Source organism: Lissotriton helveticus, chromosome 2_1 (genome assembly GCF_964261635.1).
Source record: "Lissotriton helveticus chromosome 2_1, aLisHel1.1, whole genome shotgun sequence".
Taxonomy (NCBI): Eukaryota; Metazoa; Chordata; class Amphibia; order Caudata; family Salamandridae; genus Lissotriton; species Lissotriton helveticus.
In genome coordinates, this window is record NC_136059.1 from 681,170,056 (window position 1) to 681,191,085 (window position 21,030).

A 21,030-nucleotide genomic window follows, 5' to 3' on the forward strand; every position below is an offset into this window, starting at 1 on the left:
ATGTTTCTTGGCGGGAAGACTGGAATACACTTTGGCCTCAAAGACAGCTTTGAAGTAAGTTAATGGCCTTTGCTACACGAACCTCTAATAGTGATAGTTTTCGATTTTAAAGTGCACCTAGTAACTGAAACGTGTCATTTTTTCAGACACACAACGCGTCCAGTTGAAAGTTGTGAACTAGAATCCAATTACGGTAAGACTACACATGCTTGACACTAAGTGTATTCCCCATCTAACAGCAATACATTTACAAGTAAACACGGCATGTGATATTAAAAAATGCTCATTCATTCCTCTATTTCAGTTAGTGAGGAAGATCAACGATTTCTAACACTGCCTGCGAATCATTTAAGCAACGTAGATAATGAGAAGAATTAACCCTTCTGCATTCTAAGGCCTATACAACCGTAAGTGGAATGCTAACATAAACCTGATTTAATGAGACACTCAGTAACAGCAGCGGGCATACTGATTGAAAGTGTCCTATTCTTTTTAGGTCCTGAATACTGAAACAATAGATTATCGTGCAATAACTACACTCCACGCTGTTACTTGAAGCGTAAAAGGCCATTTTATTAGGACAAGGTTGCAATCATTTAGACTTATTAACAGTACATCAATGCAAGAAATATACGTTCAAAACCATCTCACCTGTTTGACTCTTCCCCATTCACTCGTTAACCTCCTTACTTGCCCTCCAAGCATCCTCTGTTGACTTTGCCTTCATTGCCTCCTGTGCCCCGCTATCAGTCACCTGTGTACCGTTCTCCCCCCACCCGAGGGGTGGATCCGCCTCTATGTGACTCCCCACCCCTCCAAAGTACCGTAATGCCTCTGCTTCGCAACCTGCCCTAAACTGGCAACCCCAGACCTGAAACCCGCCCGTAGTCCTTCACTGAAAACCTGTAGGGTGGGTGGGTGGACAAACTTTCTAAATCCTCCCGGTGGTGCTCAGGTGTCAGGAAGAGGCCGGATCTTCCTCTTCTGCCCTCCCAATCCCACCCCTTCCTTTAACCCCTCTAGGCCCGCCCCCACCTTGTCCTTCCGCTATTGCGCGAATACCCCGGGAGAAGACTGGTCTGCGAACTTCACTTCCCCCGGGGGCCGCAATGTCCAAAGCACGAAATGTGCAACAATCTTATCCTCGGGTATTATGAGATCTAATAAAACACGCGAAATAAAATGTATACAACAAAAAGGAACAGTTTGTTTTAGGTAATTTGTTTTTTATTTAATTTTTATCTATAGGTTACACTGTGCCTAGCCCTGATGAAAATCCAGTGAACATTGACCAGGATTGGAAACGCGTCGGCATTTCCTTTCCTTCGCCACAAAGGGCTTTCAGAAAATTCTGGACCTCTGGAGAGGGCGCATGATGTAAAGAGCACCCCACAGAGTAGTATCTCCCACGTGTGGCTGCGGTTCCCATAAATACGCCAAGTCAAAGGGCTTTTTGGAATTGCTTTACATTAAGAGTTCGACCATTTTTTTGCTGGTGTAACTCTATTGAACTTTTTGTATTACATTTATTCACGTTTTTGATGACATTAGATTGCACATTTGAATTGTGATTGCAATTTATTTCTTCTCTTAATACTTTTTATGTATTTCACATGTTTTGTGTCTGTAATGTATTCAACTCTGACATGTGTGAAGTGTCTACAAACAATGTGTTGAACATGCTAAGAATTGTGATTTAAACACTGAAAGCATTTGAATTTAACAGTCTTTGCTTTTTGTCCGCCTAAATAAATAGCGGCACAAAAATCGACAGCCAGGTTGTTTTTTCTCTTTTATATGTTATATATACGTCCAGACCAGACTCCTCTTGGATGATAAACCGCCCCAGGTTTTATCAATCCCCAAGACACAGCAGTTTCCCTGCCCGCACCAGAAACCTGTGTTGTCTCCCACTTGGCAAGAGCATTTTCAAAAATCAGCCCTGGGGAGTAAACACAAAGTCTGCCTCAGCTGATGGGAGCTTTAAAAATGCTCCTACCAGCTGGGAGCAGACTTTTGTTCTCTTTGCCTGCACGTACAGATGCATGGAAAGAGATCAAAATATGGCTTCCGCCCAGAAGGGAGTAGAATTAAAAGCTGTTCCTAATGGGTGGGAGCAATGCCGGCTCCTGCAGCATGTGGGGAGTTGGCTGTAGGCAGCTGGAGCTGCTGCACCTTGGTGCTCCCCTGTGGCCCACAACAAATGTATTGTGGCTGCCGGGCCGAAAATGGCTCAAGGAAAGGAGCTATGCAGTACCATGCCCTTTATTTTAGCTAGAGGCCCAGGGGGATGGGGTCCCTAGGGTCAAATAATGTTTGGCCCCCATCTTCTTTATAAAAAAAAAGCCCCTTGGGTTGGGAATCAAGGGTCTAAAGAGACTTGAAGACAGGGGTCTCTCCCCTTTTTTAGTAAGTTTTGGCAGTGGGGGTAAGCTCTCCTGGGCCTATAATGGCTGAGGGAGTGGGCCCCAAGAGCCTCCTCCCTTTAAAAAAAAGCCCCAGGGTCCCAAGGGCTTGGACCGGTGTCCAACCCCCCACCGTGATGACCTAATGCCCTGCGCAGTATGGGGTTGGCTGCCTTTGGGGGGTTGGCCACAGGGCCTCGCCGCAGGGGGGGGGTTGGATTTAAGTATGGTAATTAGAACTAGTAATTTACTGAATAAAACAAAGGTTAAAGTAACGTTTTAGTTAGGTGAAATGTTCAATTACAATGTAATATTTTCACCTCTAAAAACCATTGAAATGTACCAGTTATAGTTATAGTTCTCTCAATGAACTGTAACTCATACCCTATGGTAACTATAACTCGTGCCCTCACTGCACATATCCAGTGAAATGTTTGATTAAAACAACTGTCATCAGTGATGTCACTGACCATATCATGCGTGATGTAATATGTGAGGTAAAAAGCAGTACATAAAAGTGGCATAGGTTACAGTTGGCTCAATTGAAAATAACACCTGAATTTCACTACTTTTGTATGAGTGAAATCTGAGCATAACTATAACGCCCCTGTAACCATAGTTTTTTTCCGTGAATTTATAAGGTTTTTTTAATTCAATGTCCTAACTATAACATCCTTGTAACCTTTATTTTTTCACTGAATTTCTAAGCTTTTTTAATACTATTTCTTAAATATAATGTCCCTGCAACCTATTGTTTTTTCACTGAATTAGTAAGATTTTTAAAATTCCATTTCCTAAATATAAAGTCCCTGTAACCTTTGTTTGTTTGGGAGAATGTCAAAGTTTTTTATATTTTATTTCCTAACTGTAACCTATAACTTTTGTGAGTGGGTGTGTGATTGGCAGTATGGGTCTGTCAGTCGGTATGTCAGTGGCTGTATGGGTATGTGATTGGCTGTATGGATCTGGAAGTTGATGTATGAGTGACTGTCTGGGTGTGTGAGGGGTTGTATGAGTTAATGGATTAATTATTGCTCCTGTTTCACTTTCGCCATTGAACCTGTCCTTTAGCACGGGGCAAGTCCCCAGCACCTGGAAACATGCAATGGTGGTCTATCTGCTGAAGAAACCCTCATTAGACCCCGCTCCTCCTGAAAATTTAAGACCCATTTCTCTACTTCCCTATGTAGCTAAAATTGCAGAGAAACATCTGAATGACTATCTCTCGAAGTTTTTGGAAGACAGGCGGGTTCTTCAGGATTCCCAGTCCAGTTTTAGGCCTATGCACAGTACGGAGTCGGCTCTCCTGCTGGCAGCCAAAGTGTTGAGGGCTGAGGCTGATGAAGGTCAGACCTCTGCCTTGATTCTGCTAGACCTCAGTACCGCGTTCGACACAGTGTCCCACGGCCTCCTACTTGAGAGGTTATGGGAAGTCGGGGTCAGAGGTTTCATGTGGATTTGGTTGAAGAATTTTCTGGAAAATAGATCATTTCAGGTCCTGCAACATCCTTTCAGCTCCAGAGTCTGTCCTTTAAACCAGGGGCTGCTGCAGGGTTCGGCTCTCAGCCCAACCCTGTTCAATATTTATATGCGCCCACTAGCAGATATTGTTCTGAAGCATGGAATTTAGCTGGTGCCATATACTGATGACACTCAGCTAGTCATTACCCTGGAACAGAAGGAACCTGGAAGGGCTGCTGATTTCAGAACCTGCCTGGGGATCTTATGGACTGAATGAGAGTGAGTTGTCTCCAGTTAAATGCAGGACAGACAGAGGTGATGTTGGCTGGAAAACAGCCCTCTCTCTGGTCGGAACATTGGTGGCCTGAAGCACTGGGAACCAGTCCAGTGCCAAAAGCCAAGGTGAAAAATGTGGGAGTGTGGTTCGACACAAATCTCTCCTCCTCGCAAATATCGTCTGTGGCTGGGACTTGTTATGGCATTTTGAAGATGCTACGTAAGATCTTGGACCTTCTCCCCCTGGATGCTAAAAGAACTATTGTACAAGCGTTGGTCACGTCTCGTCATGAATATTGCAATATCTTGTATCTAGGGGTGACTGCAAAAAATCTCACCATTTTGTAGAAGGTCCAAAATGCCGCAGCCCCACTTATCCTAAATGTCCCTAGGAGGGCTTCGGTGGAGAAGCTTTAAAGGAACTGCATTGGCTCCGTATCCAGGCCAGAGTTACCTTTAAGGCCTTTTGTCTGAGTCACAGGATCATTGGGGAAAGGGGGCCGCATTTTCTACGGCCTCTCCTGACAGTCCACCAGCCTGCTTCTAATCTGAGATCATTGGTCAGTGCTAGACTGGTTGTGCCCAGGGTGCGTAGGCACGGATAGGCGGAAGATCCTTTGGTTTCTTGGCAGCTAAGGCATGGAATGAGCTCCCAGTGGATTTGAGGACAGCTGAGTCGGAGTTTCTATTCCGCAAGAAGTTGAAAACCTCGCTCTCCCATCTCCCCCCGGGAGGGCCAAAGTAGTAAGGTGCCATCTTGTGTGGATGTCCGCATTTGTTGGCGGGCAGCTTGGGAGGGCTGCTGGGATCCATTCTGTCCTAGCGCGGGGACACTCCGGTTGGAACAAACATTGCGCTTTATAAGCTTACTAATAATAAAATTATGAGTAGTCTTCTGGGTGTATGAGTGGGTGTACAAGTGGCTTTATGGGTCTGTGATTGGTTTTATAAGTAGTTGTATGGGTCTGTAAGTGCCTGTATGGGTCTGTGAGTGGGTGTGTGAGTGCTGCATGGATGTGTGAGTGGGTATGTGAGTGGCTGTATGTTTCTGTGAGTTGAACATTAGTAAGGTGGGCAGGGTGAGGACAAACGGACAATGCCTCCAGGTGATTTTGCACTTTTGCATACTCGTAGTCATTTAAAGGAAGACCCATGGACTCTGCTCTGACGAGGAGAGGCCAAAAATTACCCACTTGTCACAGTCACTACATATTGTGCTCTGATAGATTAACAATGCATTCACCTTCACCAAGGATTTTGTATTGTTATTCAATGTGAAATTGCCCAGAAAACACACTTGCTTTGCCGTCGCCAAGCCCTGTAAGTTAGAACCATTTGTCCTTTATGGAATTGGAGCTTCAACTGGGGCACCTGCTATGTTTATATGTGTGAGTGCTTTCCGTTAAGGTTTAATTTATATGAAATTAGCATCAGGGCCAGAAAGGAACCTCACCTGCCCATTTATCCAACAAGAGTCCGCAGTTTTGCACCAAATGTCTACCCAGCTTGAGTAGTTTCCATTAGTTAATTAGTAAGTTCTGCCTAGTTTGGTAAATATCTAGTGCATATTCCAAACTACGGCTGCATAATGGACCAGGAGGAAATGTCTCCAGTGACCCTGTGTGCATTTCCACAATATGACTGTTCCTCATTTGACAATGGATTTAACCAGTAACTCCTGACCTGACAACTACAGCTTTTTACAATTTCAAATAAGATTACTGATGATGCATATATCACCACGTGACTATGAATGTATTGATACTTTGCTGCCTGGTAAAGCAGAAAAACGACTGTAAATTAGCCTTGAGAAAGCCCTGGCTCAACTCGCTAAACAGGGCAAAACACGTGTCGGCTGTTCTGTCCTTTGTTGCAATAACTAATTGCATAATGGATAAATGAAAAATTAGCAAAAAGTGGATGAAATCTTGTGTTGAAAGCAATAAAAAGAATGTCGCTCATACAAACCAACTGGCACTGTAGTATCTCTTACAAATGAGGAAAATCTGCCCTTTGATGGGATTGAATGAAAATATTAGTAAGGAGGAACAAATGCTCACAATTTTCACTTAACTGTTCCTCATTTGTCTTCATCCAGAAATCTGTAATAACATAATTTCTCCTATAGCGAAGACAAGAACACTACAAGAAGGTGATTCTCTACCAAATAAGTGTACTTCCTCTTAGCAATAGAAAGAAAGTGCTTCTTTGTTTTGTGGAGATGTCCTCATATTCTATGGCATCAAAAAGGTGTCACTAAAATCATCCATAATCACCATGATGGGTCTTTTGGTAAGGTATCCACCATCCTAACAGAAGACAGGAAGACCTTTGTATACTACTAAGGTGGATGGGTGGGGCCAAATGGCAAGAGCTTCAGGTGATTTTGCATACTTGAATACTCATAGGGCATATTAACAAGGGCTTTATCTCTGCTTTTTTGGCTTTAACAGCCAAAAAGCAGAGATAAAACTAACGCCCTATCAGCAACAGGGTGCTAACACACAAATTCACATGTTAGCACCCTTTTACTCTACACTTCCTCTTGTATCTCTAATGAGATGCAAAGGGGGCGTTCCAGAGTAAAATAATAGGAGAAATGTCGCTAAGCGACATTTCTCCTATTATCAAGGATATTATCAAGGATATCGCTAACCCTGTTAGCAATAAAAAAGCAGTGCTAACCGTGGTTGACGCTGCTTTTTTACGTCTGGTATTTTTCTGACTTAGCCATGATTTCCTATGTAAGGTGGATATCATGGTTAAGTATGTCTATCCCTATCAGCAAGCTAGCGTCAAACCTTGTGGGATTATCGCTGTATTTCCAGTGATAATCTCACAATTGGCAGCTAACGCTCTGAATTTTATCACTTTGGAGATAAGCGCTGCGGATAGCACGCTATCTCCGTGATATTATTATTATTGGCGGGCGATAATTATCCTAGCGCTAAGTGCGTTTAGCGATAATTATCGCCTGGCCTTGTTAATATGCCTCATAGTCATTTAAAGGGAGAACCATGAACTCTGCTCTCAACAGGAGAGGCCAAGACAGAACCCATTGGTTACAGTCACTACAGACTGCACTCGGATAGATCAAAGATGCATTCACCTTCACCCAGGAATTCACAACAGTTTTCAATGTGGAACTGCAGAGAAAACCCAAGCCAAGCTGAAGAAGTTAGGATCCTTTGTCCTTTACAGAACTGGAGTTTCAACTGGGGTGCCTGCTATGTTTATATTTGATAGTGCCTCCTAGTGAGGTTTAATATCTGTGAAAAGAGCATCAGGACCAGAACAGCCCGGCTAAAATGTAATGGGGAGGGGTACCTCACGGCCATCTACCTTGAGTCAATTCCAGCCCTTTGGATCCCATCCCTGGAGCTTGACCTCTTTATGCTGGGTGCCCTAGAGCCTACCCAGGACACCCAGTGTGCAGCAATAGGGACTGGGGGGGAGTCTGACTGTCCCTATGGTCTCTGCCAGCTCCACCCTCCAGCAGGAGCAGGCATTGATCCCATATGTAGGGATCTGTAAAAAATGCTGCTCACTGTGAGTCAGAGCAATCCTTTCATCTATTTTCCTGAAAACAGATGAAAAGTCCACTCCCAGCTGGTGGGATCAGTTTTCCTACTCCTGCCAGCTGGCAGTGGACTTACTATTTGCTCTCGCTTGTCAGGAGTTGTCAAGACTCCCTCCAAGAGAAACCAAACTACTGTCTCCCGAGGGTGAACAACTTGGAAGGTAGTAGGAGCCGAAGTTGGGGGATGGGGACCCCAGGGCCATTAGAGACTCTGCAAGGGGGGCATGCTGCCCCCTACTTTCATTTTCAAGGGCCTGTCCCAGGGAGGTAGTGGTCTCTGGGGCCAAGAACAGCCCTGGAGGGTAGGCTGTGTGGCCTCACTTATTTTTAGAAAACAAGAAAGCCCCAGAGAGGTAGTGGTCCCCAGGGCCATAAATGGTACAGGGAGCATGGACCCCCTCACTTAGTTATTTAAATTTGTGACCCCAGGGAGATGGTGATACCCAGGGCCTTTAAAGGGCAATGGTGGGGTTCTGCCCAGCCCCTTACAATATATTTATAAAGCCAGCCGTGGCCGGTAGTGGGAGTACCGGCCGGGCGGTGACGTATGGAGGGGGAGGGGCAGGGTGGGGGCTAGTAATGTATGGAATCCGGACCTTAACAGGTAAGTAAACATAAAAGTAAATAAAACGAATTTCGTTGCGCGCACTGCATCGCATTTGGTGATGCAGTGCGCGCAACGAAATTTGTTTTATTTATTTTTATGTTTACTTACCTGTTAAGGTCTGGATTCCATACATTACTAGCCCCCACCCTGGCCCTCCCCCTCCCCACGTCACCGCCCGGCCGGTAGTCCCACTACCGGCCGCGGCTGTATAAAGCCCCAGGTTGGTGGTCATCCCCTGGGCCCTTAAGAGCTATAGGATGGGAACCGCGTGCTCCCCCACCCTTAAGCATGCCCCTGGGACCTTGTCCACCCGGTGGCTGAGCTTTAAAGAAGTGCAGGAGACTTCTTTTTTTGCCACAAAGTCATGAATCTTCAAGATTTTCCAGGAACATTTTGAAAAAAATGCTTTTTGCCCTTGCGTGGTCCCTGGGGTATCCCTGCACCAGGGCTTGAGGGTCAGGGTATTCCAACCCAGTCCTCTTTTCATTTGGAGACTTAGCTGTGGTGAGGCCCAAGATGGCTACCAATATTTCCTAGTTCAAGTGTTGGCAGTTAGACAGATTTCTGCACAAGATTGTCAATATTCGCGAAGTTATTACGGCCTTAGATATACAATTTTGGATTTTCTTTAATATCTCCTGAACTAATGAATGGATTTAAACCAAATAACAAAAAGGGTTTTTTCTTGACAAAGAGCTACCCTTCCGCAACAATTTGTGTAAATTTTGTTAAGATTAGTCAGCGGCGCCAAAGATATAGGCAAGTCAAAAAATGCTTTCCCTATGGAAACTAGGTCCCAACTACTGGTGGTCGCCAGTAGGAGGTTATAGTTAGGAACTAGTTTCCAAGGGAAAAGCATTTTGTTATGCCAATAACTTTGGTGCTGATTGACAAATCATAAATTTCTCACAACTAATAGGCTGCTCACTCCACGGCTATCTGGATAGTTTTCCATCAACCAGAGACCGAGAACCAAGGAGTACTTAAAAGCGCGTTTTCCCCACGTTAATTCCCATAAGACATTTAGACACAACTACAGCCCGAACTGCTGAACAGAATTACACCAAATTTGGCAGGACGGTAGATGCTGGTTCAAGGAAGTGCCTTTTTATGATTGTGTGAATCCATTCAGTAGTTGCTGAGAAATGTAAATATTTTTCAGACATACAACTGAGGCTGCGGTGGATACGTGACCCCTCCCGATCTTGTGCCTGAGATCTGATTGGCTGCCAACACCTCAAACCAGGAAGCGTTGGCTGCCATATTGTGATTCGTTGAACAAAGTCACTCACAAGAAGAAACGTTAAAGAAAAAGAGGGCAGGATCAAAACACCCTGATCCTCTAGGCCTCTTTGGGGATCCTACAGGGACTCCTCAGGGCCCAAAAAGCATTTAAAGAAAATATTTTTGGGGAGTCACAGTGAATATGTGACCCTTGCAGAATTAATTTTTTAGAACAAAGTATGGGCTCCTGTGCTTTATTTCATATAAACCCCTGGTTAGGCCAGGTCCCGGGGGCAAGTATCAATATGTAGGAGGATGTACAGAGAGCACCTGTTTTAGAATGCCTAAGGCCTCAGGGACTGCAACCTCCCCGGGGCATCTTTCTTTATTTATGCAGGGGTTGTGCTCGTGGCAGCCACTGTGTACTGGGGACTGCCACCACCCCAGGGCTAATGTTTTAATCATACAGGGGGGCCACATGGCCCTCTGCACACCATCTGCCTAGGGCTAGATATTGTGTTGAGTCAGGGGTTCTCTGGGGCCGAATACTTGGGGACTGCCACCTCCCCAGGGGTAAGCATACTAGAAGTATGGGGGGGCCACTCGGCCCCCCGCAGCCCTGGGTACTGCCACCTACTCATGGCCGTATACCATAATAATGTGGGCGGCTCCACCCCCCCATGCAGCCCCGGGGACCCCAACCTCCCCAGGGCACAAAAACAATAATGCAAGGTATCATTCAGGACCCCTGGCCCGGTACCACCACCTCCTGGGGCTGAAAGAAAGAAAGGAGGGGGCCACGTTGTCTCCCTCCCATAGGTCTACATGGCCCTGTGGACCACCGCTACCCAGAGCCAGCTCCTGCAATGTCCCGGGGTCCCACCCCTGGAACGTTGCAGTTTGCTATGGCTTTACGAGAGCAATGCTCCTTCCAAGCCATAGCAAACTCTCTGCTTTCAGCAAGCGAGAGCAAAAATGCTCTTGCTTGCTGAAAGTTGAGCACTGTCTGTTTCCCTGCCCGCGGTGAAGCAAGCAAGAAAACAGGCACATTGCTTTGTGATCCAGGGAGCTGCTCCCAAAGCAATGCCAGTTCCCGTAGGAGGTTGGGAGCTGACAGGGACTGTGGGGGCCTGGAGGCTCCCCCCCCCGGTCCCCAATATTGGGACCATGGCATCTACACTACAGGCCGGCCCTGGGTGATGGGGTGCCTGGAGCCACAAGCAGCCAAGGAGGGGATATTTTTTTTTTTAAAGGGGTAGGCCTCGGGGATATGGTCCCCAGGGCTGGAAATGGTCAGGGAGGGTGGGCTGTGCAGCCCCCTCCCTCTTTTTTTAGATTTTTGTTTTTTAAAGGCAGCAGGCAATGGGATTGGGGACTCCGGGGCTGAAAATGGGCATGAAGAAGGGCCACTTGGCCCCCTCTCTTTAAATAAAATAATAGAAAGGCCATGCCCGGGGCATAGGGTGCCAGGGGCTGAAATTGGCATGGGAGGGGGTTGCATTACCCCATCCCTTTTTGGAGAAAAAATAAATAAAAAAGAGCCAGGCCCTGGGAGATGGGGTCCCTTGGGCCCAAAAGGTCCAGGAAAAGGAGGCCCCTTCCTAAAAAATAGAAAAGACGCTTCTCGGCACACTGGTGGTGGTGGATGAGGTCCCCTGGCCTCAGGGCTAAAGTTGACTTTTACTTTCAAGCAGCAGTGCACCAGGAGGCACATTTGCAGAGTGGTGGAGAAAGGGGACATGGCCTCTGACAACCTCTCAGCAATTGCGCTGTGTGGGTCTTACTAGGGGTAACAGGAGGGCTAGTTGGCCCACAAGTATCGGCAAGAGTTAAGAGGACTTCAACCACCAACTAGTAGTGCGCCAAGAATCGTTGGGATTATGAGTCGCTGATTGGATGATTCAGTGGGTGTGTGACTAACTGGTAAAGTGAGTGATTAGGTGTCTCAGTTAATGTATAAGTGAGTGACTGGTTGTGTGAATATCTGTATCTTTCTGTCAGTAGGTGTCTAAGTGACTGTATGGTTGTGTGAGTGGGTATGTTAGTTTCTGAATGGGTGAGTGATTGGTTGTCTAAGCATCTCTTTGGGTCTCTGAGTGTCTGTGAGGGTGGATAATGAGTGAGTGGGTGAGTAAGTGGCTGTATGGGTTAGTGAGTGCATGCATGTGGGGCTTTATAGGTAAGTGAGTATGTATACGGCTGTATCAGGGAATGAGTGCATGTGTTAGTGATATATGCGCAATTAACTGGGTATTTGAAAGGCATGGGTAAATGAGTGAATGTGAGGGTGGCTGTATTGTGAGTGTGTGCTTATATCAGGGACTGTATAGGTGAGTACGTACATGTTAGTATCAGTATGAGTAAGTTAGTGAGTGTGTGTTCAACTGTATGGGTGAGTAAGCATCTGTGTGATTGATTTTTTGGGTCAGTGAGCTGACTCAGTGTGTGAGTGGCTGTATGGGTATATGAATGGATATGTCAGTGGCTGTATTTGTGAGTGAGTGGGTATATTGATTGGATGTATGGGTAAGTGAGTAGATGTGTGTGTGTTGATCTATGAATCAATGAGTCAGTGTGTAAGTACTGGTCTGGGTGTGTGAATGGGTTTGAGAAAGGTTGTGTGGAAGTTAGAGTGTGTGTATAAAAGGTTACATGGGTTGTGAGTGGGTGCATCTGAGATTCTGTGGATGATATTGTCAGTGATGTCATCATTGATGTGACTGAACATGTCATGAGTGATGTAATATGTGAGGTCATAAGCAATGCATTGCTGGGGCACGGGTTGTAGTTAGCTCACTATCTATCAAAGCTGAAAGGTCAGCCTAACTATAACTATAACGTTCCTGTAACATTTGTTTATTTTAGGGAATTTCCAAGGATTTTTAAATGCTAATTCCTAACTCTGAGGAACCTGTAACCTCTGTTTTTGTTTGTGAATTTCAAAGGTTTCTCAAATTTTATGTTCTAATTATAAGATATCTCTATGGTTTCATTTTCAAATTGAATTATAGATTGTTTTTAGTATATTTTCTGACTAGAACATTCCTCTAACATATTATTTCTTGGTAAATATTTCTAACTTATTTTTTTGTTCAATGCATTTTGAAACCGTATCTTATTGCATGTATTTTTATTAACTAAAGAGTTTTGTAGATTTAAAACTGTAAATTGCAATGTTTTAAGAAAAGTTTGTTTATTAAAAGTAACAAAACATTTTTTATTTTTAAACTTTGATATTCCATAAAATCTGTGACAGTGATTTTAGAGTGGAATGCTTTATTGTTTAATAAAGTGTATGTATAGATATGTAAGTATTTGATTGTATATGTTAATGAAATCTTTTCATATTTTTCTGTAATTTAATGCATTAGCTTAAGTGTTAAGTAATAAGGGGCAGATTTATGAAAACTGGCGCATCCCCAGGGATGCGCCAGTTATTTTGCGCCGCTGCTCCGCCACCCAAGGTGCGACACATTGTAAATGCGGCGCACCATGGGGCAAAAACGGCACAGATGCGTGACGCATCTGTGCCGTAAAGGTGGTGCATTGCTGGAGTTGCGTCGCAAGCACGACGCAGCTCCAGCAAGGCTCGGGGGTGCCCCATCTATACAATGCTGCGTCAAGATCTACACCTGCTTCAAGCAGGTGCAGGGTTTTGATGCAGCATTGGCCTGAAAGTGACTGAGTGAAATCTTATAGATTTCAGTCAGCCACTTTTGCGAGGCGCACCTGCCCCGGAACGCCCACCCTGCGCCGGAACGCCCACAAGTGGCGCAGGGCTTTACAACGTGACGCATCTGCCTAGATGCGTCACGTTGTAAATGGGTCGTAGGGATGCGCCACGTTTACGCCGCAGTTGCGTGACGCAAACGTGGCGCATTCCCATCATAAATCTGCCCCTAAATTTATATGTTTCTATGGAACATTGTATTGTTGGTTATATAATTTGATGAGGGGTAAATACCCCGAAACACGTGTACAGGGATGGCGAAGATTTGAAGATACGCGAGAATTTGAAAGAAGATGCATCGCAGAGAACAGTACTACAGTTACCATGGTCCTTAGGGGCGATCCCGCTGGTGTATCAGCAGTGTGCGACCCCATTTTGGTGAATGTTTATGCTCCTTGGAGCTTTGAGCTGACGAGCTCGGGACCCCGCACCTTGCGCCTTTGTGTGGTACTATACCTGGTAATATTTGGCAGCACGCAGCAACCCCAGAAGATAAGAAGATGGCCTAATCCCTGCTGATGAGGGGTAAATACCCCGAAACACGTGTACAGGGATGGCGAAGATTTGAAGATACGCGAGAATTCGAAAGAAGATGCATCGCAGAGAACAGTACTACAGTTACCATGGTCCTTAGGGGCGATCCCGCTGGTGTATTAGCAGTGTGCGACCTCATTTTGGTGAATGTTTATGCTCCTTGGAGCTTTGAGCTGACGAGCTCGGGACCCCGCACCTTGCACCTTTGTGTGGTACTATACCTGGTAATATTTGGCAGCACGCAGCAACCCCAGAAGATAAGAAGATGGCCTAATCCCTGCTGATGAGGGGTAAATACCCCGAAACACGTGTACAGGGATGGCGAAGATTTGAAGATACGCGAGAATTCGAAAGAAGATGCATCGCAGAGAACAGTACTACAGTTACCATGGTCCTTAGGGGCGATCCCGCTGGTGTATTAGCAGTGTGCGACCCCATTTTGGTGCACGTTGTAAATGGGTCGTAGGGATGCGCCACGTTTACGCCGCAGTTGCGTGACGCAAACGTGGCGCATTGCCATCATAAATCTGCCCCTAAGTTTATATGTTTCTATGGAACATTGTATTGTTGGTTATATAATTTGATGAGGGGTAAATACCCCGAAACACGTGTACAGGGATGGCGAAGATTTGAAGATACGCGAGAATTCGAAAGAAGATGCATCGCAGAGAACAGTACTACAGTTACCATGGTCCTTAGGTGCGATCCCGCTGGTGTATCAGCAGTGTGCGACCCCATTTTGGTGAATGTTTATGCTCCTTGGAGCTTTGAGCTGACGAGCTCGGGACCCCGCACCTTGCGCCTTTGTGTGGTACTATACCTGGTAATATTTGGCAGCACGCAGCAACCCCAGAAGATAAGAAGATGGCCTAATCCCTGCTGATGAGGGGTAAATACCCCGAAACACGTGTACAGGGATGGCGAAGATTTGAAGATACGCGAGAATTCGAAAGAAGATGCATCGCAGAGAACAGTACTACAGTTACCATGGTCCTTAGGGGCGATCCCGCTGGTGTATTAGCAGTGTGCGACCCCATTTTGGTGAATGTTTATGCTCCTTGGAGCTTTGAGCTGACGAGCTCGGGACCCCGCACCTTGCGCCTTTGTGTGGTACTATACCTGGTAATATTTGGCAGCACGCAGCAACCCCAGAAGATAAGAAGATGGCCTAATCCCTGCTGATGAGGGGTAAATACCCCGAAACACGTGTACAGGGATGGCGAAGATTTGAAGATACGCGAGAATTCGAAAGAAGATGCATCGCAGAGAACAGTACTACAGTTACCATGGTCCTTAGGGGCGATCCCGCTGGTGTATTAGCAGTGTGCGACCCCATTTTGGTGCACGTTGTAAATGGGTCGTAGGGATGCGCCACGTTTACGCCGCAGTTGCGTGACGCAAACGTGGCGCATTGCCATCATAAATCTGCCCCTAAGTTTATATGTTTCTATGGAACATTGAATTGTTGGTTATATAATGAATTTTTTATAAATACAAGTTCACGTACCAGGCGTGAACCACTGTTTATGGTACTTAAAATGATTTATATGTATATAAACATTTTAAAATTAGTTTGAAATAAGATGATTATTAATATATTAAATACTAAAATATAGGATGCAACAAATATTAAAGTCGAAAAGTCATGATGGTGTTGTGTACCGTTTTCTGTAATTGCGCTGGGTACGCGATTCCAACGCAGTGTTGGCATTATCAATACAGATTATATATGTATTCATGTTCTTCACTTTTAAAGTATAATTTTAGTTATGCATACATAAACATAATATTTCAGTAGGTTTAATTGTTTTTAAAAATCATTTAGTGGAACCGCAATACCATTGTGTACCGTTGCATCACCACTGCATCACGTATTTCCGGTATCGTGTGGGGTGTGCAACTCTAGCCATTTTTCAAAAGTGTTAAAGTGTATAAATAATTATGTTTTTAGTTTAGTGTTGGTTAGCAGAGGGGTAAAATGTACTATTCCTATGCCAGACAGTACAACAGTAGGGAAAATGTTGGAATATGGAGGGGTAAAATGTACTATTCCCACCCCATTAAATTCAACAGTAGGGAAAGTGTTGATTAGCGGAGAGGTAACATTTACTATTCCCACTCCAGTCAGTTCAACAAATAAAATATCTTAAAAAAATGTAATTATTTAAAATAATTAGGGGCTGGTAATGTTGGCGGGCAGACCGCCACTGACAGGCTGTCATAAAGGTCTACCTGCCATCTGAGACATGTTTCCCGCCCGCCATATTGCAATGGCGGGCGAGGTGATCTGCCAAGCATCCTACGGGCACCTTGACCGCCAATGCCTGCCAGGCACTGCATAGGGTTTACAATGTCCCTTTCCACCAGCCTTTTCATGGCAGATAACCTGCAATGAAAAGTCTGGTGGAAAAGAACATTGGGTGACCCGTAGTGGGCCCCCCTGCACCCTGGCCTCCAAACATGGGACCTGGGGGCTCCTAGGGTGCCCCTTTACAGCTCCCTGCACCTTGTAGCAGGTGCCACATGGTGCCTGCCTGATATGTAAATTATACCTTTTTGCAGTGTGGTGGGTGCTGTATCCAGCAGCACCCGCCTCAAAGCAAAAAATAGGTATTACGACTGCCGTGGTAGCGGTCACATTAAAATACCTATGTCGGGACCGCCGACAGCCTGTCGGGCATTCCTATTCCCTGATGGGGTAGTGGGCGGAAGTAAGTGTGCCCACCTTCGTAATCGGACCCAGAGTAATTCATTTTTTTCAAATATGTTGAAAAAAAAAATGTAATTAATGTTGGACATTTAAAAAAATAAAAACATATTACTATGTCAAATACATGTCACAAATATAAGTAAAATGCACAAATAATTTCATACAAATATATATTTTTTAATCAGAAATTATTTACTAACAAACACATTACTTATTACATAACTTTCCAGTTTATAACACCACAAAACTCACAACCTACACCTGAAAAAATTATTTACACTAATAATATAAATATCCAACAATATTATTTAATTAAATATTAATCAATTATAATTAATTTCTTCTACACAATATACCCGTACAAAAGACACAACACACTCATAATATTTAACAAAACCTATTTACACAATTAATGTAATTAATTATTAAATTAAAGAAAATAATTATCAATTGCTTAAAGTTAGTTTACTTCCCACATAAATTTCATTGTACAATTAACATAATTATTTATTTAAAAATCCAAATTATAATTCATTTGAATTAATTAACTTCCCACCCTTGACTCCTACAATCCCCACAACCTGGAACTAAAAGCAAACTTAAAAAAATTAATGACACAATTAAAATAATGTTCAATTAAATAACTAACAGTATTTAACAACTAATTATAAATTAAATAAAATTAATTTACTCCCCACCCTTTACCCTTATAAACCCAAAATTGGCACCTGAAAACAATGTATTAAACAATTAACATAATTAATCAATAATACATTAATTAATATTAATTATCAACTAATTATTAATTAGGTAAAAATAAATTACTTCCCACCCTTTACCCCTATAAACGCCATAACCCACACCTAAAAACAAATTATACAATAATGACAATTATTAGTAATGAATTAATTAATTATAAAAATGAAAAATTAATTATTAATTAATTACAAATACATTACTTCCACCCTTATAGCCCTATCAACCCACATATAATATTTACCCCCAAAAAATGAAAAGCACAGTTAACAAAATTAAATATAAATTAAATGAAAAATATGAAATAGGCATGAATATATTATATTTAAGGGGCTAAATAGAATAGCGGGCGGACACCCAATCGGAAACGGGACTGCCCAACAGGATGTTGGCGGTCCCGAAATAAGCATTATGATCAAACCGCCACCACGGCAGTCTCAATGCCTATACTTTGTATTGCGGCTTGTGCTGCTGGCTGCAGCACCTGCCGCAATCCAAAATAGGGACACCTGACATATCCCTGCACTACGTGGCAGGCACCATGTGGTGTCTGCCATATGGTGCAGGGATATGTAGGGGGTGCCATAGGTGCCCCACTTGTGTCCATATTGGACTGCCAGAGGGGAAGGGGGGCCCGCTACAGGCCCCCAACATCTCTTTCTGCCTGCCTTTTCATTGTAGGATAACCACCATGAATTGGCGGGCAGAAAGGGTCATTGTAATCCCTATGGCGGTGCCTGGTAGGCACTGTCACTACGGTAGGGACTACAACCCTCCCCCCCCCACCGCACCAGCGGGCTCAAGGAACCCATCAGATTCATGGCAGTCAGTCTTTTTGACCGCCAACACACCGCCCGCCATCCTAATGTGGCGGGCGGGAAACCTTCTTAGGATGGCGGTGAGACTGACACGACGGGCTGCCAGTGGCGGTCTCACCGCCATCCTAATCAGTCCCTGAATTACTTCCCACCTTATGCTCCTATAAACCCACAAACCGCTACGGAACTAAAGAACACAATACATTTAATGAAATTACATTTAATAACTGCTAAACATTTAACACATTTATTAAAAACAAAAACAAAACTTATACATAATAATTACATCACATACATTAAAAATATATACTAAAATAGATAACATTAATTAAAAAACAATATTTTAAACAACTATATTTATGCAAACGATATTTATGACTTCAATATTTTAAGATTTGATATAACTTATCGTAAATCCGATATTTTTGACATTGATATTCTTCCTGGTGATATTTTCATATCACGATATTTTGGTAAGGGGACATTTTTGATCCCATATACAGTCTAAACACTGTTTAAATGCTTCTGTATGGTCTACCTAATGAACAGTTCTGTCCTTTTGGGACTGAAAGGTGAAGTAACTCTGACAAAATGTGTACTGGGGAATGATAGACTGTATAGTTTTTAAGTTTGGGTCAGAAGTTGCAGCACAAGTTTCACACTACTGGTATAAGTAGAAACATACCCAAGATATGACAGCATCCAGACATTCAAACTTGCAGAGTACTTTTTCAATTCAAACACACACCTCACTATCTACAACCTTCTTGCAGTGTATTTTTGCAGAAAATGATATGGACTCGAATAGAGGTTAATACATCTGGCAACATTTTTTAAACCTCACTTTTCTCTACCAGTTTCATTAGAGAGACTGAGCTTGCAATGCCATGCCTAAGCCAAAATGAATTGCCGACTATTGTCATTGCACTCTTCAGAGTGTCAGAATCTGTCTAGAGACCTCAATGAGTGTGTCAGTGCCTTTTGTAGGGGCACAATGACACATACAGAAGCCTATAGGTACTAGGCAATCTCTGTTTCACACTGCATGCTCTATACATGTACATAGAAGAAAATGCATGGGTCAGTTTTTGTTCATTATACAGGGCAGCAGGTATGAAGCTGTGTGTTCAAATGATTCCATGAGGTCTGCCTAACTAAGAGTACTGACCTTCTGGGACTGCATGCGGAAGTAGCTCTGACAAGATTTGTGCAGGGGTATAACAGACTGTACAATTTTAAGTTAGGGTCATCAGCTTCAGCACGTGTGTCAGACTCCACGTACATGATGAGGCATAGCCAAGACATGGTAGCAGTCAAACAATCAAACTCGACAGAGTGCGCTTTCAGTTTAAATCACACACCACACTATCTAAGGCCTTCATGCAGTGTCCCTTCGCAGAGACTTATATAGACTCAGATAGAGGTAAATACATTTGGCAACATGTTTGAAATCTCACTTTTCTCTACCAGTTTCATTAGAGAGGCAGAACTCTCAATGCCAGGCCTAAGCCAAAATGAAAGGCTGACTATTGTCATGTCACTCTTCTGAGTGCCAGCATCTTTCTAGAGACCTCAATGAGTGTGTCAGTGCCTTTTTAGGGGCACGATGACACATGTACAGAATCTATAAGTACAGGACTACCTCTGTTTTACACCGCATGCTCTGTAAATGTGTGAAGAAGAAACTGCATGGGTCTTCACTTTCTGATCTTTATACACAGGTGCCGCGTATGAAGTGCTTCCATGGGGTCTTCCAAGCAAATAGATCTGTGCTTCTGGGACTGAATGCTGAAGTAGCTCTGACAAAGATTTGTCTGGAGAATGATGGACTGAATAGTTTTTAAGACATGGTCATTAGCTGTACCACGCGTGTCAGACTACACACACAAGTAGAGACATACCTGAGACATGTAACAGTCAGAAATTCAAAGTTGACAGAGTCCGCTTTCAGTTTAAAGCACAGACCTCATTGTCTATGGCTTTCTTGCAGTGTACCTTTGCAGAGAATCATATGGACTCGGATAGAGGTTTATACATCTGGCAACATGTTTTAAACCTCACTTTTCTACACCAGTGTAAGCAGATAGGCATACCTCTCTATGCTAGGCCTAAGCAAAAATGAAAGGCTGTCTCGCATCATGCCACTCTTTTGAGTGTCTGCATTTTTATAGAGACCTCACTGAGTGTGTCAGTGCCATTAGGGGCAAGATGACACATATAGAGAATCCTTTAGATACAATGCTCCCTTTGTTCCACACAGCATGATCTCTAAATGTGTGTAGAAGAAACTGCATAAGCACTTCTTTGCTCATTAATTATCCAGGGGAGCCAGGTATGAAGTTGTGTGTTCAAGTGCTTCCATACGGTCTGTCTAGCAAACAGATCTGTGCTTCTGGGCCTGAATGCTAAAGTAGCTATGATAGGATTTGTGCAAGCATGTGATAGACTGTATAGTTAAGTGACTGACTGGTGTTCGTATCGATGGGAAGCTATAGTCGTTTTTCCTAATATTGGAATTTTTCCAGGATGAATGTGGGATTTCTTTATCAAGAGTTGAGAAGTTTATTAGTGTGATGGAACTGAAATTCTGAAACCCAGAAGAAGCGATTTTGCCAAACACGTGTTGGCTTGGCTGTTCTGTACCACTACTATGTGAAGAAAATGTTGTGATCAAGCATATGATGTCCTTCAAATGTTACTTCTACCAAAAAGGAAGACAACTTGTTTTGTGCCCCACCATGATGGACGATAATAAAAGAATTTTGCATGGAGACTTAAGATGCAAAGAGTGTGTTTTTCTAAATGCATAACCTAACATCTGGCAGCATGTTTTAGGCCTCACATTTGTCTACCATTTTCATTAAAGAGGGAGAGCTCACATGCTAGGCCTAAGCCAAAATGAAAGGCGGACTCCCGTCATGACACTCTA